Raw genomic sequence first — 21987 nt, forward strand, 5'->3', positions numbered from 1 at the left:
CTTCACACAGTTACGACTACGGTTCAAATCCTAAGGCTTAAACTCTCATTTAGGGACTAAGTGTCCCAAAACACTCCGAAACTCAAAACCAATCATCCCGACAAATCACAATAGCAGAAAAAGATTTGGGGGAAACAGTTAATAGGGGATCGGGGCTATTACTCTCAAAACGACCGGCCGAAACGCCTCTAAACTGTTCCGAACCGATATGTCTTCTTGGCCTGAAACTAGTGTTAAGCTTGAGGTACTTGATTTCTTAGAGATCTCTGTGCAAATAAGAGAAATTACAATCCTATATATGCCCTTTTTCCTACGTTGCCAGAACCTTCAGAAAGTGTATTTACCAATTCAGTTGAGTTTTATTGGCAACACTACCTTACGATCACTTGTAGGGAGTATTTTAGGTGCTTCCTACATTATTAGCCTAGACCTCTCTATATTGGACCATACTGACAAACCATAGCTAAATGTTGAACTATTTCATGTGCTGAGTGGTGTACTTTATTCTCTTAACCCAAGTTTGGTTTGTTCATCAAAATCAGTTTCCATCTGTGACTTTCAATTTACTTGTTGCTGGGTATGTTGTTAAGCTTAGATTTCTTCTTGAATTAGGTGCTTTTACTGCTAGAATAGATTGTCCATCACTGCTGCTCCTCCCTTTTCTATTTATCTTGCAAGGTTTTTGAAGCATATGTTGGAGTCTTGTTGCTTCAAACAGTACTCGTTGGTTTTATAGATATTGGACATGTACTTACTTTGATTCTTGAAGAAACCAGGGAAATGTATTTAGTTACTGTAAGAGCATCCTTGCATTGTGGCAAAGAAGTTGCAAATGGTGCATGGAGGCATCTTTCTAGTATTGTTTTCAATTTGCCCAATAGAGTACCATAATTCATTCTCCATAATCAATGGACAAAATAAGAAATTGTCATGATACTAATGGACTTTGGGATATCATTTGCAACCATATTGAAGAACCAGAAATCGACATTTGTTGGTTGCAAGATTCTTGACTCGAATCATGAGGATTAGGTTCTTCTTGAAGATTCTTGTTACAAATGAGGATTAGGTTCTTCTTGAAGATTCTTGTTACAAATGTGGTAAACCACAATGAAGTACTTGGGCCAGGGAATAAGTTACGCATGAGTCAAAATGTGAAATAACTCAACAAGAGGTTATTGGGCTACAATTGGGATCCGGTTTGAGGTACATGTGTCAAGGAATTAATGGACAATAGGAATTATACTTACTCTAACTATTAGCTCATAGAAGTGTAGGGTTATGCGAATAGTCGTCTTTTCTTTATTTTGGCTTAGCTCTTGTTGGAGCACTCTCGAACCTCCTCCATTCTTCTTTTTCATTTTACTCTTTTCAATTGTTCATTTGGTTGTTGCTACTTTGAGAGTTTGGTTTAGATTTGTAATTCTATTTTGTGGTCAATACAATATGGATCCACAACAACAACAATAACAACAACATACCCAGTATTATCCACACTATAGATTATGGATCCACCATATTTTTAAAATTATAAATTTTATATTTGATGATATTTTTCGTGAGTTGAAGTTGTTGGAGATGAAATTTAATTTTTATATACAATATTATATAATATTATGATAAGTGTATAATGTTGTATATCAAGTGTACAAATATTATTGCAAAAAAGTAATAGGTCATGCGACTATAAAATTAAAAATAGAAACAATATAATGTGTTGAGATGTATTTTTGTTTAAATCTCTCTGGCAGCTCGTTTAAATGGTTGTTATGTATCTCTTCGTTACATATCATATCGTATTGTATTGTACTGTATTATTTTGATATATATAATAGTTGGATAAATTGTATTGTTTGTCGTCATTTCATGATATCATATACCAACAATATGAAGAATAAATGTACAATATTACAAAGAAAAAGTAAAGTACGAGATAGAATTATTTATATAAGAAGGTATGGTAAAGGATAAAATAAAATTATTTAATAATAAGATCGGGCAAGATAAGTAAAAAAGTAAATTAACAACGAGACCACAACATATTGTTAGTGAGTAAAAACACCTCGCCACATTTCTTTATATAATAAGTAATTTAATTATACGATGCAGTAAGATTTAACTAACAGCTTGTTTGGATGGTTGTTACATATCGTTTTATAATGTATCGTATCGTATTGTATTGTACTGTATCGTTTGATGAATATAATGTTTGGATAGATTGTGTCGTTTGACGTTATTTCATGATATCACGCACCAGCAATATGAATAATAAACTTGAAATATTATAAAAAAATTATAATACAAGATAAATTTATTATATAAAAAGTAAGATAAATGATAAAATAAAATTATTTAACAATAATTAAGGGTGAGATTGAGAGAAAAAGACCACATCAAATCGGTCTTACAAAGTGACACATTTCGTTGTTATGTAACGACAAAATTAACGATACGAAACAATAAATCAAAACAAAAAATCATATTAAAGCAACAATACAGCAACTAACAACCATCCGTAACAATCAATAGAAAAAGGAAAACGCTATTCTTTCATCCCACGATCACAAATAGCAGGTCATTTTCAAAGCAATTAAAGGATTTAGGGTTTAAACTTTGGTTGTTAAGATGTGTGGATTTCTCAACAATGGCGTTAAGCATCTCCTTCATATTTATAGCTTCAGATTTCAAACCTACTACTCAACATCTACTGCAAATTCCCACACCAACTTCTTAGTAGAAACGCTGGTGAACTCACTTGGCTTCTCCCCAAAAGAAGCCATTTCTACAAGTGCCAAGGTAAGTCGCTTGAGACCCAGAAATTATAACCCTAATTCAGTGCTCAATTTCTTGGAACAAGTTGGTTTAGACAAGACCCATATCAAAAAAGTTGTTTATTCAGTCCCCGCATTGCTGCTTTGTGATGTAGATAAATACCTTAAGCCCAAAATTGAAACTCTTAAAGAAGTTGGGTTATGTGGGTCGGATGACCTTGTCAAAATTATCACAAACAGTGGATGTTACTTCAGAACTAGGGTAGGGTGTGCTATCAAAGAAAATGTTGATTATCTTCACACCCTATTATTTAGTGATGATTTTGTTGCTAAGATCATTAAGAAACATCCTAATGTGTTCTTTAGTTATGCATTTCATGAAGTAATGCCACCCAATATATCATTGCTGCAAAATCTTGGGTTTTCAAGTGTCGATATAGAGAAGCTTATGCTTTGGAATCCTAGAATTTTGACTCAAAAGGCTGAGCGCCTCAAAGACATAGTGGATCGAGTAGAAAGACTTTCTTTCTTTCTCGCAATTCCAACATGTTCATACACGGGATTTATGCACTTGCATGGCTTGACGAGTCGACGGTGAAAAAGAGATTAGAAATCTTCAGGAGCTTCGGGTGGTCTGACTCGGATATTTTTACATTGGTCCAAAAACTTCCTCTCTGTTTGACAAGATCCGAAGCTAAGATCAGAAATACGTTAAACTTTCTAGTGAAGGAGCTTGGATATGAGTCTTGTTACTTGGCTTCTCACCCTGCATTTTTTACGTATAGTTTGGAGAGAAGGGTTCTACCTAGATATGAAATTTCGAAGCTACTCAATGAGAAGGAGCTGATAAAGTGTAGGCAGAACCTTTATAATCTTGTCTCGTTGCCTGAGTCAAAGTTCTTAGAGCGTTATGTGTTGCCTTTCAAGGATGAGATGCCTGAGGTCTATGATGTATACATAAAAAATAGGAGTTGAAAAAATTACTTTCTGACTGAGCTGCAGGCAGACTGTAGAGAATGTTTGTCAAGATTTTCAACTTTCTTAGTAATGCAGAACTTTATTGCCACTCACATTTCAGCGTTGTGTATTCTCCTTTTCAAATCATGATAATTTCTGGTATATGGAGATGGAAAATAGTGGGAATTTCTCATGTTTTCCTTGTTCTGTACTGTCAATTGTATGAGTCCATATCTTAATGAGGACAATATGCCTTTTCTTTTCTTCTTTGTTGGTAGACTCATTTGATAGTAGTAGTCCTGTATTGCAACTAACTTTAAGCTTCTCTATGAGGTTGTCTGTGTTTCTTTGACTAAAGGGAGGTGGACTGAGGTCTTCACTTGTTCAATATACGAGGGAGAGTATCTTCTCTCAATTTGGTCTATTGTATTATTCAAATCAATAAAGAAGTTGACCTTTGGATTGCAGTTTTGAAACAAATTCATCCGAATTGGCTGTTTTATGGTGAGACACAAAAATATGAGACGAAACAAGCTGAAAAAAAGAAGGAAAAAGTACTCCACCATTGCTTATAAGGACAAATATGAGAGACTCTATTTTTAGGTCTAGGCCAATTACGTCACAAATACAAAACACATATCATATCTTTTCTTGAAATCATAATTTGTACTAGAATTTGGCATTGATCACTTTTCATATTTACTCTTTTAAAAAAACTAGCCTCTTACTGATATAGCTATCCTCAATGAATGTACAGATTAAGAGAGAACCTTTAGTGTTTCATCAAAGATGAGCAATGCGAAACTTCACTGTTTGTATGGGGTAGATACCAGCTACCTTGTGCTGTAGCTAACAACAACAACAACAAACCCAGTGAAATCCCATAAGTGGGGTCTGGGGAGGGTAGTGTGTACGCAGGCCTTACCCCTACCTTATGAAGGTAGAGAGGCTGTTTCCGAAAGACCCTCGGCTCAAGAACAGTAAAAATGAAGCAATAGAGAAAAAATAACAACAACAAGGTCATAAGACAATGGAAGCGAATAATCCAACGAGTAATAACAGAGATCCAGGGGTACGAAACTACAAGAATAGTACTCATAATAATGGCACACCGTATAAAAACAAGGGACTAGGAATAGGAAAATACCCGACTAGTACTACTACTACTGCTGGTAAGACAAGGCGAAACTCTAGACTGTCTATCTACCCAACACCATAATTCTTGTGCCGTAGCTAAAATAGAAAGAAAAAGGCCTAAATTTGTGTTTTAATTCAAGTCATGTGATTATTCAAGTCATTTGATTTTCTTATCGGATTCTAGGTACTTTTACACTCTAAAGAGAGCTGTTGTTGCTTATTGCTGTGTAGTCTGTGTTCAAGATCAAGTTATCCTTTGGTACTTCTTTTCTGGCTCATTGTTTTTCTGAAAAATGTCGGTGGGTGCGTGTTGGATCCTCCAAAACTAGTAATTTCTAGAGGATCCTACACGGGTGCGGCAACTGTTTTGGAGAGTCCGCGTAACATAGCAAACTAATGTCGTAAGGTACTAGACTTAGTGACTGACACTGGTTACTGCAGAACAGTAACCAAATTGATTTGTTGTAGTAGACTAGTAGTTACACCTTGCTTTGCATCTGCTTGTATTTGAAGTAGTACCTAAGTAATGAGGTATTGATCACACCATTTTCCTTGGATAATTCCAAAAAGCTATTCTGTGTGCATCTTGACTAATTCACTGGTTATCCTATCTAGCTCACAAGCACAGGTTGCCAAGGTATCCTGTCCGCCAAGATTGGAGCAAATGGGCTACTGGTTGGAGCAAATGCCCATCTAAGAATTCCCTTTCTAAAAAGAGAATTAGTATATCAATTGTATACAATCCTTTTTGAATTGCTACTGGTTGCCGTAATAGTAGATTAAAAGTTGGTGTTAACTTCATTGAAATGATAGCTTAGCTGTTCTCTTTAATTGTTCTATATTCTGAAAGGATTATCAGCATTTGCCAAAAAGCACATTATATTTACTAAAGTTGTGACATCGCAAACGATTACTCCTGTTGATTCCACATAGTTCTGTTGGAGAGAGCAGAAAAAGTCCACCCATTGTAGTGTTCTTCCATGATCATAATAATATGCAGAATAGTTCTCATTCTTATTGCTACTTGTAGTAAAATAAGGTTCTTTTTTGAGGCACAACCATGAAACTGGCGCTATTCCAGTATGGTAGGTATTAGGACCCGGCAAACTTATAACGTCTATAATTGAAAAAATAGGACTATTTTGAGAGGATATGTATGTATAGTCCCAGAAAGAAATGAAGCAAGGAATAGTTTGCATGGAAAGAGTTTGAAATGAATTCGGAGAAGAAATGAGAAAGTAAGAAAGAGACTGATGGAAGTGTTGGTGTGACAAATCCATCACCAATCTATGATGTTTTGGCTTCATCATTGCCGTAACAATGGCGTATTCGTTCTCCATGTACTACTCCACAGCTGCTGCAGCTACAACTTCCCACAGCAATTTGTTGGTGGAAATATTAATGAATTCACTTGGGTTCTCCACAGAAAAAGTTATTTCTACTAGCGCCAAGGTAACATTCTTGAAACCTGGAAACAACAAGCCTCTATTAGTCGTCAATTTCTTCCAACAAATTGGTCTAGACATTTCCCACATCAGAACCCTTGTTTGTACCAACCCTAGTTTGTTGTTTTCTGATGTAGAGAAAATCCTTAAACCCAAAACTAAGCTTCTTCAGGAACTTGGCTTATCTGGTTCTGACATAGCTAAAGTCATCTCAAAAAGTGTGTTTCCTGCATTCAAGTCTTGATTACTCTATTTGACTCAATCTTGATTATTTCCGGAAACTGTTAGGTAGTGAGGATTCTGTAGCTAAGGTCATTAAGAGAGGCCTTAGAATCCTTTGGCGCAATGCCCCTAAAGTAATGTCACCCAATATAGCGTTCCTGCGAAATTTTGGATTTTCAGGTAAAGATATTGAAAAGCGTATTGTACGAGATCCAAAGCTCCTTCATCAAAAGATGGGGTGGCTTGAGAATGCAGTGCATCGAGTTGAAAAGAATTTACACATTCCTCGGGACTCCAACATATTTTTCTATGGATTTATAGTTAGTGCATCTGTTGGGGAATCACATTTGGAGATGAAACTACTAACTAGCAGTATTCAGGAGATTTGGGTGGTCTGATCTGGAAATTTTTACACTGGTACAGAAAATTCCTTTATGCTTGACCTTATCAGAGGCTAGGCTTGGAAAAGGACTGAATATTTTCATGAAGGACCTCAGGTATGGAGCTGGTTACCTGGCTTCTCACCTCGCACTTTTAGCACACAACTTGGAGAAGAGGGTGATGCCTAGGTATGAAATCTTGAAACTTCTCGGCAAGAAGAAGCTTTCAAGGGGTAGCCTAAATCTTTATACTGCTGTGATATTGCATATTGCCTAATTCAAAGTTCTTAAAGACCTTATACGGATGAGATGCCTGAGCTCTCTGAGTTATACATGAAAAGTAGAAGATAAATAGACTGTGTTGTAATCATTTTGTTGATAATGTTGTTCTGTTGGATCCAGTCACCTCTTGAAATATTACAGCTGATGAGAGATTCTGTTGACGAATAGATTCTTATTTGTCATTTGATGCTTATTTTCCTAAGTGGAGAGTGAAGACAATTTTAACTTCTATCATGTGGATTTATAAATGCATGTCTCTATCAAGACAATTCTTGGTTTTAGCTGAAATTTCCACCTCCTTTCGATCTTTATGAATTTGGTGCTGCTAAATCCATAACTTGATTCAAATGATGTGTTCTTGCTGGTGGATAAATCTGCAAGTCTTTTGTATCAGTGGATAATATTGCTGCTAAAGCCACCTCATTGAATTGGTGTTTCTTCCTTTGTCTGTGACATGAGAGAGGTGGCAAAAGTCTTTCCTAACTCATTCTCATTTGTAGCTGAAATTTCCACCTCCTTTTTAGCATTATGATGACACTCTTCCTAAAGCCATAACCTGCATAACTCAATCCTGATGAGATATTTTCTTTTGTGGATGAAATCTGTTAGTTTCACATTTGTCAAATGATAGTATTTCTTCCAGGCCCCCTAATTGATCTGGTGTTCTTTCAGTCGTAGCTTAAGGAGCTACCTTATTTATTACCTTAATAACTTCATTGCATATTTCTTACTTTGACAACTTTGATTCATAAACAATGTCTTATGATTTTAAAATATTCATTGGTTTACTATTCAATGCTGTGAAAATTGTGGAACACCACATAATTAAACTGCTCACTTTTGTTTAAATGTCTACAAACTAATGGACATTGAGTTTAATTCTTCTTAGCCATATACCTGTCAGAAAAAAAAGGATATCAATACTTTGGTGTAGTTATGTTGCTACTCTCCAGAAATGTCTTGTTGTGCTGTCATATACCATTACCTTCACTTTCCTTTTTAATCAGTAAAGAAATAACCAATAAAATAGCATGGATCACTGCAATTTAGGTACCTGATGTTGTATCTGGGGTTCATTAAAAGGACTTCCTTTCTATACTTCTTTGATGGCATCAGTATTGAGATGAAGAACTGCACTTTCTAGGTGATGACTTTATCAAGGTGTAGACTCCTTCCATAATTTGGGGACAATCTTGAAATTTACTATTCTGCATGGCAGAACTAGAAGATTGGGGTAACAATTCTGAAGAGAAGTTGAAGTGAAACTATTTTTGTCGATAAGGAGGATACTACTGAGAGGACATTGTCGCCTCAATGTGTATTTGTTTCACAAATATGATGTTATTGCTGTCCTGTGACGCTGATTTACATATGGTGTGTTGATTCCCCCTTCCTCTCTCTCAAGCTTTTATACCTTCTTGAGTGCTATGGACTGTTGGTGGAGAATTGGGTTTTCTTTTGTTGCTTAGTTACAAATTGACAGAGTATCCTTTCTCCAGCCGAAGGTCTATTGGAAACAGCCTCTCCTTCCAGGGTAGGGGTAAGGCTGCGTACATCTTACCCTCCCCAGACCCACTTGTGGGAAATTACTGGGCTTCTTGTTGTTGTTGTTGTTGTTGTTGTTGTTGTGTTGTTGTTACAAATTGACAGAGTGGTTATATTGTAATAGCAAAAGTATACCATTCTGGTCCTGGGAAATCAGTTAAGTAATTTTAATTATCGTAAGTTCTTGACATGCTTCTTTGCATCTTGGCCTCGATGTTCCACTGTTGAAGTTGAACTGAGGTGACTTTTCTTACAAAACGTTGCATGTTGTCTTCGAGCTTGAGAATAGATCGCTCCAGTTAAAGATATCTGCTATGAAGAAGGGAGACTCCTCATACAAGCAGCTTGGAAGTTGGCAGAGCCACAGAAATTTGATGAAGAGTAAGCATGTTGTCTCCTGTATTATCCTTGCTAACGCACTTTGGACTTCGGGGGAGAAGCATCTACATTTGCCAAATGTAAGCTTCTATTCATAGTTGGAGCTGGCCATTGAAATGATCATTAGAGCTGGTGATGTTCTTTTTGTTTTCGGCCGACTGTATGCTATCTATCTAATGCCTTCTGCATCTGCATATAATGTTGGCTTTATTGCCTATCTTAGGAAACTACCTTTGGGCTCATGCTGCAATCTGAAATCTCTAACACTTATCGTTCGAGTTATTTGATTTCTGTCAAGTATGAGACTGTCATAAAGATGATTACTAAATGTAATTTGGAATTACTAGTGTAATACATCAATTGTATATGCATATGTGGACTATACTTACTAAATGGAAAGGTAATATTCTACTACTAACATTTTAGCTTTAAATATCATATATGAAGATACCGTCGAAGTTGATCCTGTGGCTTCTGATGATCATTGTCACTTTCCAGTTAAACATTAGTTCCCTTTTTTTTTTTTTTTTTTTTGCAGACATTATTATGTGTTTTAGAACAGTTATGTGGCCCCGCGCATAGCGGGAGCTTAGTGCACCAGACTGTCTTTTTTTAGAAGAGTTATGTGGATCGTAGATGCTTGCTTTTGTCAACTATACAATTGTGGCTATTTTGAAATGGAAATTTTACCTCCTATAGCAAGCTAGTACACTCTATTTATTATAAATTAAAATCATTTTAAAATATTATTTTCTATAGCTACCTTTTATATTTTATAGCAAAATAAGTATTTATGGTGTATACAACCATTGAGGCATGAAATACGCTATTTATGTTTTTTTTCCTCTTTCTTTCAGTTAACACACGATTTCTATCAAATCACAGCAAGATTTTTCTCTATCACAGTTAGATTTTTCTCCTTTCTCTCTCCACGATCTCTCTCTCTCAAAGATTGTAGGAGCAAATTTCTCAGAATTGATCCTCAACGTTTTTGCTCCAAAAATTCGTGATAATTCGTAAAGCTTTTGGCCGGTTCACGCCTTACTACTCTGCCATTCTTCGTTTTTTCTTCACTTTTATTTTTAGTTTTCGCCATTGTTAGGTTTTGAGGAAGAAACTTCAAATTTCGTCTTTAATGACTGATTCAACAACTCCGAAGAGGGTTACACTTTATTTTGCTTGGTCGAAAATGTCATCTCCGGGGAACTTTCTTCTCTTCTTTGCTATTTTAGTCACATACAAATACATTGTATTCTGTACAAATACATTGTATTTTTGTATAAATACATTATTTTTTCGCCTGCATTTATGTGTTCTGAAGGTCTGTATTTTTTAATACAACCGAATATTACTGTATTTTGTGATTTTTTGTTGTTTGAATACAGTCGAATTGAATATGGTGAATTGAATACAATGTATAATAGTGAATAATGAATATATGTGAATTGAATACAATGTATACAGTCGAATTGAATAGAACGGTATACACCCTATTTCTTAATTACCTCACTATATTTATAAATACAGTCGCGCGAATACATGGAATACAACATAGTACCAGCGAAATTTATGTAAAATTAATTTTGTTGAGTTAAATTAGGAGTAATACACGCTAATTGATCCTCTTTCCGTTATTAAACAACTGGACTCCCCTATTTTTTAGGCGAATTCCGACACTGTATTCATGATAACGCAAATATAGCGAATACAATTACACAGTTAGACTCCTCTATTTTTTAGGCGAATTCTGTTACTGTATTCATGAATACAATTAGGAGTGTTCATAAAAATCCGAAAAACCGAACCAAACCGAAAATCGAACCAAACCGACAAAAAAATCCGATATTTTTTAGGTTTGGTTTGGTTTTGGTTTTGAATTTTAAAAACCGATCAAATTTGGTTTGGTTTTAGTTTTAATAAAAAAAATAACCGAAAAAACAGAACCAAACCGACTATAGAAGTAGCTATTTAAATTTATTATTACACCTATATATATGTATATTTTTATATAAAGTTTCAAAAATTTTATGGTACATATTAGTCGTTTATATTTGTAGTCTAGTTTTTTTTACTATTATAATAATCTAATTCTTTGCATTTATATTCTAGTTTGATTGGTGGTTTCTTTTGCTAAGTACAAGAATTTATTTCATGTTAAAAATAATTAATTTTTAATTGAGTACATAAATTATTCATCACTATTTGATTCAATTATCATCAATATATCTTGGTAAATGATAGATTTCTCAAAGAGCAATTAGTTTGATAGTGTTACGCTGAAAATGTAGTCTTCGCAATATGTGTTTGGTAGTATATGTCTCATATTTAAGAAAACCCCCGATAAATAACCAAAAAACCCGAAAACCCGACCAAAACCGACAAAAATCGAATCGATAAAAAATCGATTTAATTGGTTTGGTTTTGTTCCAATATTTGAAGAACCGACTTACTTGGTTTGGTTTCTTTTTAGAGAAAAACCGATCCAAATCGAACCATAAACACCCCCAAATACAATAGCACGAATACAACGAATATAGTCGCAAAAATTTATGTAGAATTGATTTTGTTGAGTTAAATTAGGAGTGATACACGCTAATTGATCCTCTTTCTGTAATTTTTTCGATTTCCGCTACTGTATTCATGAATAGAGTAGCGCGAATACAACGAGTATAGTCGCGTACAACCGGACTCCCCTATTTTTTAGGCGATTTCCCCTACTGCATTCATGAATACAAAAGCGCGAATGCAGTGAATACAGTCGCGTAACAACTGAATAGTAGCTATATGAAATAATTATGTATATGATAGCTATAGAAAATTAATAGCCATTAAACAATAGCGGTTTCTGAAAATTCGTGTTTTTGAAATCTATTTTGGAGTCCAGATGTCAATTTGTATAGAATTGATCTATTTCAAAGCTTGTCATATACGCCTAGTTTTCATGTTATTGTTATGCATGGGCAGAAAATATTGAAATTTTAAGAAAAAATTAAATAGAAAGGTGACGGATTTGCAATGAATTTTTTTTCGTTGTTACCAATATCTTATTTTTAATAACATAGAAGGTGACAGGTTGAGCAACTGAGTTTTTCGTTGCTAATAATAATAAAAAAATTATCAGAATAATTGCGACATGATCATTGTTTTTTTAATATTATCTTTCATATAACGACAAAATATCAGTGTAATTTATAAATTGTCTAAATTATTTTGTTGGTTTCCCACCCGATATCCGGTACCCGCCTTGGAGTCCGACTATATCCGAATTCGCGCCGGATAGGGCTCCATCCGGGGGGAAGCGCTCCCTACCAAGGATTTTTCCATATTCAAGGCTCAAATCCGAGACCTCTGGTTAAGAGAGGAGCAACCCATCCGCTGCACCACATCCTTTGGTGGTTAGATTATCTAAATTGAATCTAGTAAACTTTGCATTCTTGAAATGAATGGGTAAAACACTACTAAACGTTCGTTAAAAATTGCTTTATGACACAAAACACTACTATGCATGTTGCCTATGAATACTATTTCCTAGATATATAACACATTTCTTTTAATTATATTTTATTTTTATACAATTTTAATGTATTTCGAGGTTGAACTTGTGATCAAACAATAATACTTAAGTGCAACATTTTGAGGTGACCGTATCTGCAACAAGTAAGTTATTAGGCTATCAAATATAAGCAATTTGTTTTTGTTTTCAAAGGTTGATTTTCCTTATTTGATTCCTATTGTTCTTGTCAAGTCTTTAGTTAGATTTAACTTTTTTTGAATCCTAAATTGGCATCCACATAATAAGTTAATAACCTTCCTTTCCTAGGGACTGAGGCAGTTGTTTCGAGATTTTCTTGTATACACTTGCTAGAGATAATTGACCATTTTCCAAACTATGAAAAGGCATCCAAATAAATATTAAGTATTTGAGCAATCTAAAATTAAGTAATTGAGCTAATGAAGTTATAATTTAATTTTTTCCTCATAGATTAGTAAATATCAGTTCCTTCTCTATTTATGTTCTGTAGTATTATAAATTTTCCATAACTCCTGAAAGTTAAAGACTTTGCATTCCTCCCGTATTAAATCACGATTTCACAATTCAAAGATAATTTTATAAGTAAATTAAAATGCATTTACATTTGAATCCCTTTTTGGTTATAGAATTTGAAAAGTTGATGTGGATTGCGTAATATGAAAATTTAGCAAGTAGGTAAATGTAGCAAATATAGTAACAATCTATCTTAACTAGGCAATATTATACTCTTACCCTAGTTATAATCTATCTTAGATATCGAAATAGGCAATTCGTTTTATTTGTTATCAAAAGTTGATTCCTCTTATCACGTTTTAAATTTGTTCTAACTTTTCTGGATCCTAATTGGCATTCGCATAACAAGTTAATGATTTTACTTTCTTAATGAAAATTTTAGGTTGTTTAGATTATATGTCCAAAATTAGCTTGTTCCGTTTTTCTAACTTAAGGGTGGCATGTGGGTCGGGTCCGGTCCTAAGTGGGCTTCGTGGGCCGGTCCTAAGTGGGCTAGTCCTAAGTGGTCTCGGGTTTCGCGGGCTTCTTGTTGGAACCAATCCGGGACCGGGACCACGAACTAACGATTCCGGATTAAGTGGGCCGGTCCCGGGCTCAAGTGGGCCTAAGTGGGCCCAATGGATACTTTTTATTTTTTAATTTTTTTTATAGAAGTTAGAGAAAAAAAATGATAATAACAATATCTAAGGCAATTCCTTGTAAATTATATTATAGAATTGTGACCTAAATTTTTTAATTCAAATTTAAAGACAAAAATATTTTAAAAAGATATTCAAAACAATGCGTTATAATTTTATTGTAGCATTAAAAAAATATGGCAATATCTTTTTTTGTCTTCCTCTCCCCTATGGAATGAGCACAATAAGGTGCTAATACCACCATTGAGAAGAAAAAGAAACTAATTAAGATGTGCCAAAATACAAGTTACATATTAATTTTTGTTCATATAAGTTACATGGTATCTCTTACAAATTTCATAAATCCTTCAAGGTCAGGAGGAATTTTCGTTGGTGGTGGCGGAAAAGAAGCTTGGTCATCACCGCTTCCGGGCGAAGCAGCATCCTCCGCAAGTTCAGCTAGCATTTCTTCGTAAGCTTCGTCTACCTCTGGTTGTGATTCAGCAAGTCCAAAATTTCTTCTTTCCGAACGGATCCAATCTTTGAAAAGTACTGATTTTTCCAAGCTCTCCCTCATAGGCGCTTTATAATCACCGAGTTGAAGTCTTTCTTGACTGAAAGCGCTCTCTGATGCCACTGTTGAAACTTGAATAGTTAAAATGTCTCGGGCCATCCTTGAAAGAATCGGAAAGTGTTTTTCTTTGTCATTCCACCATTCCAAAATATTAAAGGAGCCGTCGGGATTCACTTCCTCAATTCCCTGTGACAAATAAACTTCAAGTTCATTTAGTTGTGAAAAATTACTAGTACTAGAACCTTGAGAACCCCTGAACCCCGCCCAAGCATTAAGTGCTCTTACTCATCCAGTTCTTTTAAATGATTGAGAACTAGAAGAAGAAAGAGTTAGAACATTTGGTCTAGCATGATCTAATGCAATTTGATAAGCATTATAAATAGTTTGAACATTTATTTTAATTGAGGCTATTGCATCCGGAAGTTTAGACAACTCCTTATCTTCAAGTGCTAAACCATTATAAACAGTTTCATACCAAAATTGAGGACCTCCTAATTTTATAGTAGGATTTAACAATGCAGTAATACCATAAATAGGGGGAATAGGTAAAAAATATTTTTTAAACTTTTTTCTCATAGAATCAATAGCAAGTTGATAAATTTCCCCACCCTCTGAAAAATAATCAAACAAATTTGCAAGTTCTACAATATAAACTAAATAGTTAGTTCCCGGTTGAAATTGATTTGACCCGGTACTAAGGTCAGCCTGACTAGGTGCACTTGTCCCCTCGGCCAAAGCTTTCATACGAAAATATCTAGCTTTATCTTGAGGGTGTAGCAATATGTGTCTAGTCAAACTTCCCGTCCCCCCTCGACTTCCAACATATTTAAAAACTAACTCTTTGCCACAAGTTTTACACTTAGCCTTATTTTTTTTCTCTTAGTTGAGTAAAAAATGGCTAAACAACAGATGTTTCTGCCCGTTTAGAAGGTTGTCTAGAAAAAGTAGGGGCAGTAACAGGAGGGTCATACGGGGCATCATTTGGATTATTATTAGTTGGGTTAACTTCAAGAGCAAGACTAGTGGGTGTATCGTCATCCAGTTGCGTTTCATCAAAATCTATTTCTTCATCATCATTTTCATCAGTAGTTGGATTACCATAAAGAGCATTTATATATTCATGATTTAATTGTTCACCAGGTGCAATATTATGGCAAAATTGACTCTCGGTAAATTGTAATAAACTATTATCGCTATCAAGAATATGAGGTGTAGGACGGGTAACATGTTTGGGTCGGGGAGCCGGGAGAAGTGGAGGAGGAACAGATTGGCCACTAGATTCACCACTCTTGAATTTTTCCTTATTTTTATTAAATATTATTTTTAAGGAATAAGCCATCTTAATTAATCAAGCAATACAAAGTAAATAAAACAAACAAAATTATAATATTAAAACTTAAGAGTTGGAACGAATTTACCGAATTGACGAATAACTTGTTGAAAATTAATTATCGTTGAAGATTTGAAAACTTCAATTCACCAACTTCATAATTTTGCACAAATTGTAACAATAAAGTAAGCAATTATAGAAGAAAATTAGAGAGAGATTGATGATTTTGTGAGAAAAATAAAAGAATGAGGGGGTATTTATAATTGAAAATAAGGAAAAAGTATAATTATAAAAAGTTTGGGGTTAAAACAAAGTTGGGGGGGAGGGGGGGTTAAATGACTATTTTATAAATAGCCAACGACTATTTTGGCAGGTAAAACGTTCATATTTTAAATGCCATAACGGCTATAATGTGGCAGATTTTTTTTTTTAAAAAAATTAGCCGTTGGGCTCGGATAAGCCCGTTTAGGACCGCTTGAACCGGCCCACTTCCCAGCCGGTCCCGGTCCCAACTGGTCCTGGTCTCGCGGGCCTCGCCTATGGGACCGGCCCACTACCCAGCCCACCTCCCTACGGTCCCGGTCCTATCCGGTTAGGACCGTTTAAGTCCACCGCCCATTTGAACTTGCGATTCTGGGCCGGGTCCGATCCTAACCGGCCCACATGCCACCCTTATTCTAACTGCACACTTATATTTTGGGGAAGTCCTATTATCCCCTTATCCTTTTTTGAAGTGAAATAATTGCCGGCTTGAGAGCTGATGTGGCAAAAATAGTGCATCCACTCACATTAAAGCGCGTGAAAGCTGAAAAAGGTATAAAAATTGTAGCTTTATCTTCTACCTTTTGCTAAGGATGCTATTATTGGGTCGTTTAGTTGGAAAACAAGTTATTTCAGAATTAATTATCTCACGATAACTAATCTTCACCCTCCCATAAGAAAAAAAATAACACTATAATTCCAGAATAACTAATTCCGAGATTAGTTATACCGTAATTTTATCCCAACCAAACATGAGATAAACTCATCTTAAATTTAATTTCGAAATTAGTTATCCTTTATCCCTCATACTAGCCTAAAAGAGTAGAGAAGCTCATCAAAAGGGATTTAGTGTATCGACTACAAGTTCCCAAGAGTTCAAACTGCTATAAACGTTCCATTTTTCCCTTTAATTCCTTTAGAAGCCTGGTAATATCAGTGTCCCATAAATATAAATTTTAGTTCCTTCTTCAGTTCTTCCTCCTGTAGTACCTACAATTCAGCTTATATTAATGTGATGTTATGAAAAAGAATGCTTAAATACTACACAATTGCTCTTTAATATATTTCTTTAGTTTCACTTTGGAAAAAAATAAGGGGGTAATAGAACTTTTCTAAAATTTAAGTGTGCAGTTAGAAAAGGGGACAAGTTGGAGGGGGTATATATGTATTATTCCTCCAAAATTACTTAAAGTTGGACTCCATTGTAATTAAAGATTTTGAAAAATCGAATCAATAAGATTTATGCAAACTAAAAAATTGTTAGAAAGTACTTAAATATTGTGGACAACAATAATATATCTCTGATAGTTTTCAACTCTGACCTACGCACAATTCACTTATAAATAGTGCTTCATTTTCATAAAAATATTATACTATTTACCCGAAAAATGAATAGAGTTGAATTTATATGCAGTTCCGAAGATATGTGGCGTAACTTGACACAAAATGTAAGGATCAATAGAAATGTAAATATAGATTAGAGAGAATCCGAAATAGGTAAGGTTGCCAGGAACAAAGAATCTTAGGATTCAACAAATAGAATCAATGTAAGAAATCTGAATGAATAATTCTTTACTGTAGAAGAATATAACACTTTTATTACAATAAGCCTAAGAAAAAACTTGTCCTACAGAAATAGTAACCAAGCCCTTTTATAGTGGAGGGATTTGGCTCTAAGCATAATAAAATAAATATTCAGTGGGAGACCCATGATAAGTCAGCTTTTCCATAATTTCTGCCAAGATTCTCTCTAGTGGGATTGCAATGGCTTTTGTCTGTGAGCTCGATCTTGCTTAGAACCCTCGATTTTGGTTTGAGCTTGATTTTGGCTCGAACTCATAATCTTGGTTCGAGCCCGATCCTGGATCGAGCCCTCGAATTGATTCGAGGTCAATGCCGGTTGGTATCTGGATTGTCAGCATGGTAGATTTTGATTCGATCTTGGTAATGATATCGAACTTTGACACAGATCGGCCTCCCCAGGTTCAAGGATAGTTTGCTCCACCTTCGGGATCTCACTTCGATAAATCATCATTTGAACTCGATCGGACGTGCTAAGGCCGAAACCTATTTCGGCCGTATACAGATAGTCCCCTCGTTTCTCAGAAAGAATGTAGCGAGAAACAATATGATTTTTTAACAGCTCGATCGGATTATATCCTGTCATTTCCATCGGGTTCGACCATGATGCATCTGGTAACTGTCCCGTCGGTTTAGTCTTTCAAGGCATTTAACGCATGTCAAGCGGTGGTCGGCCACTGTTGATATTGAATCGCCATCGCTTGGACCTATAAATAACCCTTTCTTTTATCTTTTACCATTTTTACATCTTCTATCTTCTAAATTTTCCAAGTTCTTCTTCGTACTCTCCATCTTACTAGTAAATCTGTGATTTCTTTCCGCAAAAATCCCTCTTCAATTCTATCAAATCTTTGTCCCTTTCTTCTACTCCCCACCTTTGAATTCTAAAATGGCGAAAATATCGCAAATCATTCCTCAGAAAGATAAAGCTTCATCTTCATAGTGTCCCGCCGATGAGACACCGGCATAACCACGGCCTGAGGAGTGTGTTACCGGGGCGTGTGTCCTTTCTTCAGATTTTAAGGTCGATAAAGGTTCATCGGTCCCTGGCCGGTGTGAGCCTGTATCGAGGTACATGTGTTCGATAACCGAAAAGTACCTAGAACAGCTAAAGAAAGATTGCAATTGGGGTGAGAAAGAAATAATAATTCCTACGCCCGACGAAGATATCACCTCTTACGTGAAAGGGTTTTTGAATGTGTATACTTACCCTTTCACTTTGGGTCACTTTAATTCCGTTATTATTGATTTCTGTTGACAATACCAAGTAACCCTAGACCAGGTCCATCCTTCTTTGTGGCGGATCGTTATCTTGATCCGATATTTTATGAGCAAGATCAAGGGGATGCCGTTCACCCTCGATCATCTTATCCGATTGTACCGTCCTCGACTTTTTCGAGGGGGATTAATAAAACTCCAGCGTCGGGCTACCAAGGCTCTGTTCTCGAGTATTGACGAGGACAGGGACCGGGGTTGGATGGGCAGGTTCGTTCGAGTAAGGACTTCGGACCTGATCCCGACTGAAAAGATGCCCTTTCCCGAGGAGTGGAACATGAAACGTAAGTGTGATCTGGCTGTTACTTCTATTTTCTTCTTTCATTTATTCTCTTATCGACACTCCCCCTTCTTCTTGATGTAGCGGTTCCCTGGATGCCCGGAGCAATCCCCGATCTCAAGAACTAGGTACGAGCCCTTATTTTGACCTCCACATACGCCGAGCGCTCATGGCGTGATTTGTCAAAGGGTCGGTGGGAGGCCAAAAATCACGGTAAGCTCATTTCTCGTACTCTCTGATGATCCGAACGAGGTGGTTTTCAAATTATTTTATTAAGGTTTTCCATGTGTAGGTTTGGGTAAAGACGCGGTTTTGAGGCCCTTGTCCAATGAGGAGGAAATTTCGGCCTCTGTCCCAAAGCTGGTGAAGGAAAATAAAAGGAAAAGAGCCTTGGTTCCCGAAGATCCAAAACCGAAGAAGAGGACGGCTCGTAAGCCGAACAAGAATGTCATCCCTTTGACCGTGGAATCCGTTCTGCATCCAAGGGATGAAGATGAAGAAGTAGAAAAAGAGAACGATGATTCCGCGATGGCGGTACGAACGAAGAGAACCACTGATGCATCGCTGGCTGGATCGATGATGCTCCATGAGGCTCTGCCTCGAACTGAATGTATACCGGAGAAGGATTCTGGTAGAGTCCTCGAACTATTGGATATCGAAGATGCATCTCATCGGGGTCAACCGGCAGAGGATATGACCGTAGAGGCCCTCGAACCCCTTCGAACCGAGGAGGACGCTCCAGGCTATTCATTTGGGGCAGTATCAATCGAGGATTCGCCTACCTTTCCCGCTTTTTCTGCAGGGGTGATTCGGGAAGCTCAAGCTCTGGGAGCCCTCGATCTAGACAGGCCTCACGATGAAGAAGATTCCTTTCATGACCTGTTTACTAGCATTGAGGATGTTGCCAGTGCTGGTGATGAATCAGATCTTTTTCACGGATTGCGGCAAGCTTTGAATCAGGTGAGCTTTTAAAATTATTTTGTCGGTACTATCTTTATGTTCGTTTTTCGTTAACTCTGTTTCTTGTTTCTTTGTAGGCAGTGGCAGTTCATTGAGAATAATGTTCTCGATCCCAGAATGAGCTGCATCGATACGGGGCCGACCTTCAACAGGCTATTGACGAGAGGAACTCTCTTAGACTTTCCCTAGGACAGAGAGAAGATGAAATAAAAGACCTCCGAGCTGAGCTGGCTATGGCTTATCGAGATCAGACCGATTTGTCTGAGCAGGTAATGATGCTTTTGAAAGCCTATGGGCTTGATACCGGAACGATAGCTAACATTTTGGTCTCACAGCTGCAGCAAAAAATTGAGATGATCGGGAAGCTTCGTGAGGAGGTCGACGTGATAAGAATGGAGTCTTTGCGGTGGAAAGAAGGTATGGACCGCTTTGCTGCGGAAAAAGAGACTGCTCGAGCCCAGTTATCATCGTCTGAAACCCAACTTTAGAAAATGAAGGATAAAGGCCTGGTTCAAGCAAGAAGAATTGAGGAGCTTGAGGCTCGGTTGGCCTATGTACTTGCCAAGGCCGAATCCGATGTCGAAAAGGCAAAGGCTGATGCGGATGCGCTCGTGGCCGTCTATCGGGCCGATGCTGAAGCTGCCCAAGTCCAGGCAAGAGAGGCAACCGAGTCCGCCGATATTCGGGCGCATTGGGTCGCCGAACTTGCTAAGTGTCGATCCAGAAGGGAAACTCTCGAGGAGATCCATGCTCGTGGCTTCGATCTCGCTGAAGAGATAAAAAGGGCCAAAGAACTTGAAGTCGATGCTGAAGCGCAATGATGATGACGATGATGATGATGGGAGTAAGAGCGGATCCGAGAATGGTGGGGATCCTGATAAAGAAGAGATCGCTCCTGATCGAGAAGTTTAGTTCTTAGTATTTACGTTGTAATGCAGATAAATTTGTGTATAGATATTCTCCCTTTTTGCCGAATTGCTTCTATTTTTGTTTCCTGTCTTGTGAGGACTTTACTCACGCCTTATGAATGTTTTCACAATGATTTAAACAACTGGATCAAACCGGATCACATTTAGGCTTATTAGTTGTCAATGGTTTGATCTTGAAGAAACATAGCCCGTAGGCGTAATGGTCGAGTGAGTGTTTGCTCGAACTCGAAATAAAAATAGCCCGTAGGCTTAATGGAGTGAGCAATTCGAACTAGAAGTAGTATAGCCCGTAGGCGTAATGGTCGAGTGAGTGTTAGCTCGAACTCGAAATAAAAGTAGCCCGTAGGCTTAGTCGAGTGAATGATTCAAACTCAAAGTAGTGTAGCCCGTAGGCGTAATGGTCGAGTGAGTGTTAGCTCGAACTCGAAATAAAAGTAGCCCGTAGGCTTAATGGTCAAGTGAGTGTGCTCGAACTCGAAAAAAGATAGCCCGTAGGCTTAGTCGAGTAAATGATTCAAACTCGAAGTAGTGTAGCCCGTAGGCATAATGGTCGAGTGAGTGTTAGCTCGAACTCGAAGTAAAAGTAGCCCGTAGGCTTAATGGTCGAGTGAGTGTGCTCGAACTTGAAATAAAAAGAGCCCGTAGGCTTAGTCGAGTGAATGATTCAAACTCAAAGTAGTGTAGCCCGTAGGCGTAATGGTCGAGTTTATTTTCTGATTGCATAATAAATCTCAAAATAGAGGAATTTTCCTTGGATATAATAAGCCGATAAAGAAGAGAACTTTCTTCGCATGTTATTACACGCCTGGGTTCGGGCCAATCTATATGAGCATGGTTCGCTTCGACCATTTGGCCCTTACAATTTTTCCTATTGGAAACCTGTTGTTATGAAATAACTTCCTTGCGAGGCTCGGATATTGTTCTAAATGCTGTACGATCAACGGTTGCCTCATTAAAAACCTTGCCAAAAAACCCAATTGGGATAAAACCGGTCTAAGGGAAAAAGAGTGCAACACGT

At 36.8% G+C, this 21987-nt stretch overlaps 1 long non-coding RNA gene across 1 annotated transcript; it reads left to right on the forward strand.

Moving 5' to 3' along the window:
- The first annotated feature begins 2557 nt into the window (after positions 1-2557).
- Positions 2558-9516, forward strand: LOC142180378 (uncharacterized). Its single transcript, XR_012708999.1, has 2 exons — positions 2558-4601; positions 8765-9516. It is a non-coding gene; the product is annotated as an uncharacterized LOC142180378 (long non-coding RNA).
- Positions 9517-21987: the final 12471 nt, after the last annotated feature.

This window comes from Nicotiana tabacum, chromosome 4, assembly GCF_000715075.1.
Source record: "Nicotiana tabacum cultivar K326 chromosome 4, ASM71507v2, whole genome shotgun sequence".
Lineage (NCBI taxonomy): Eukaryota > Viridiplantae > Streptophyta > Magnoliopsida > Solanales > Solanaceae > Nicotiana > Nicotiana tabacum.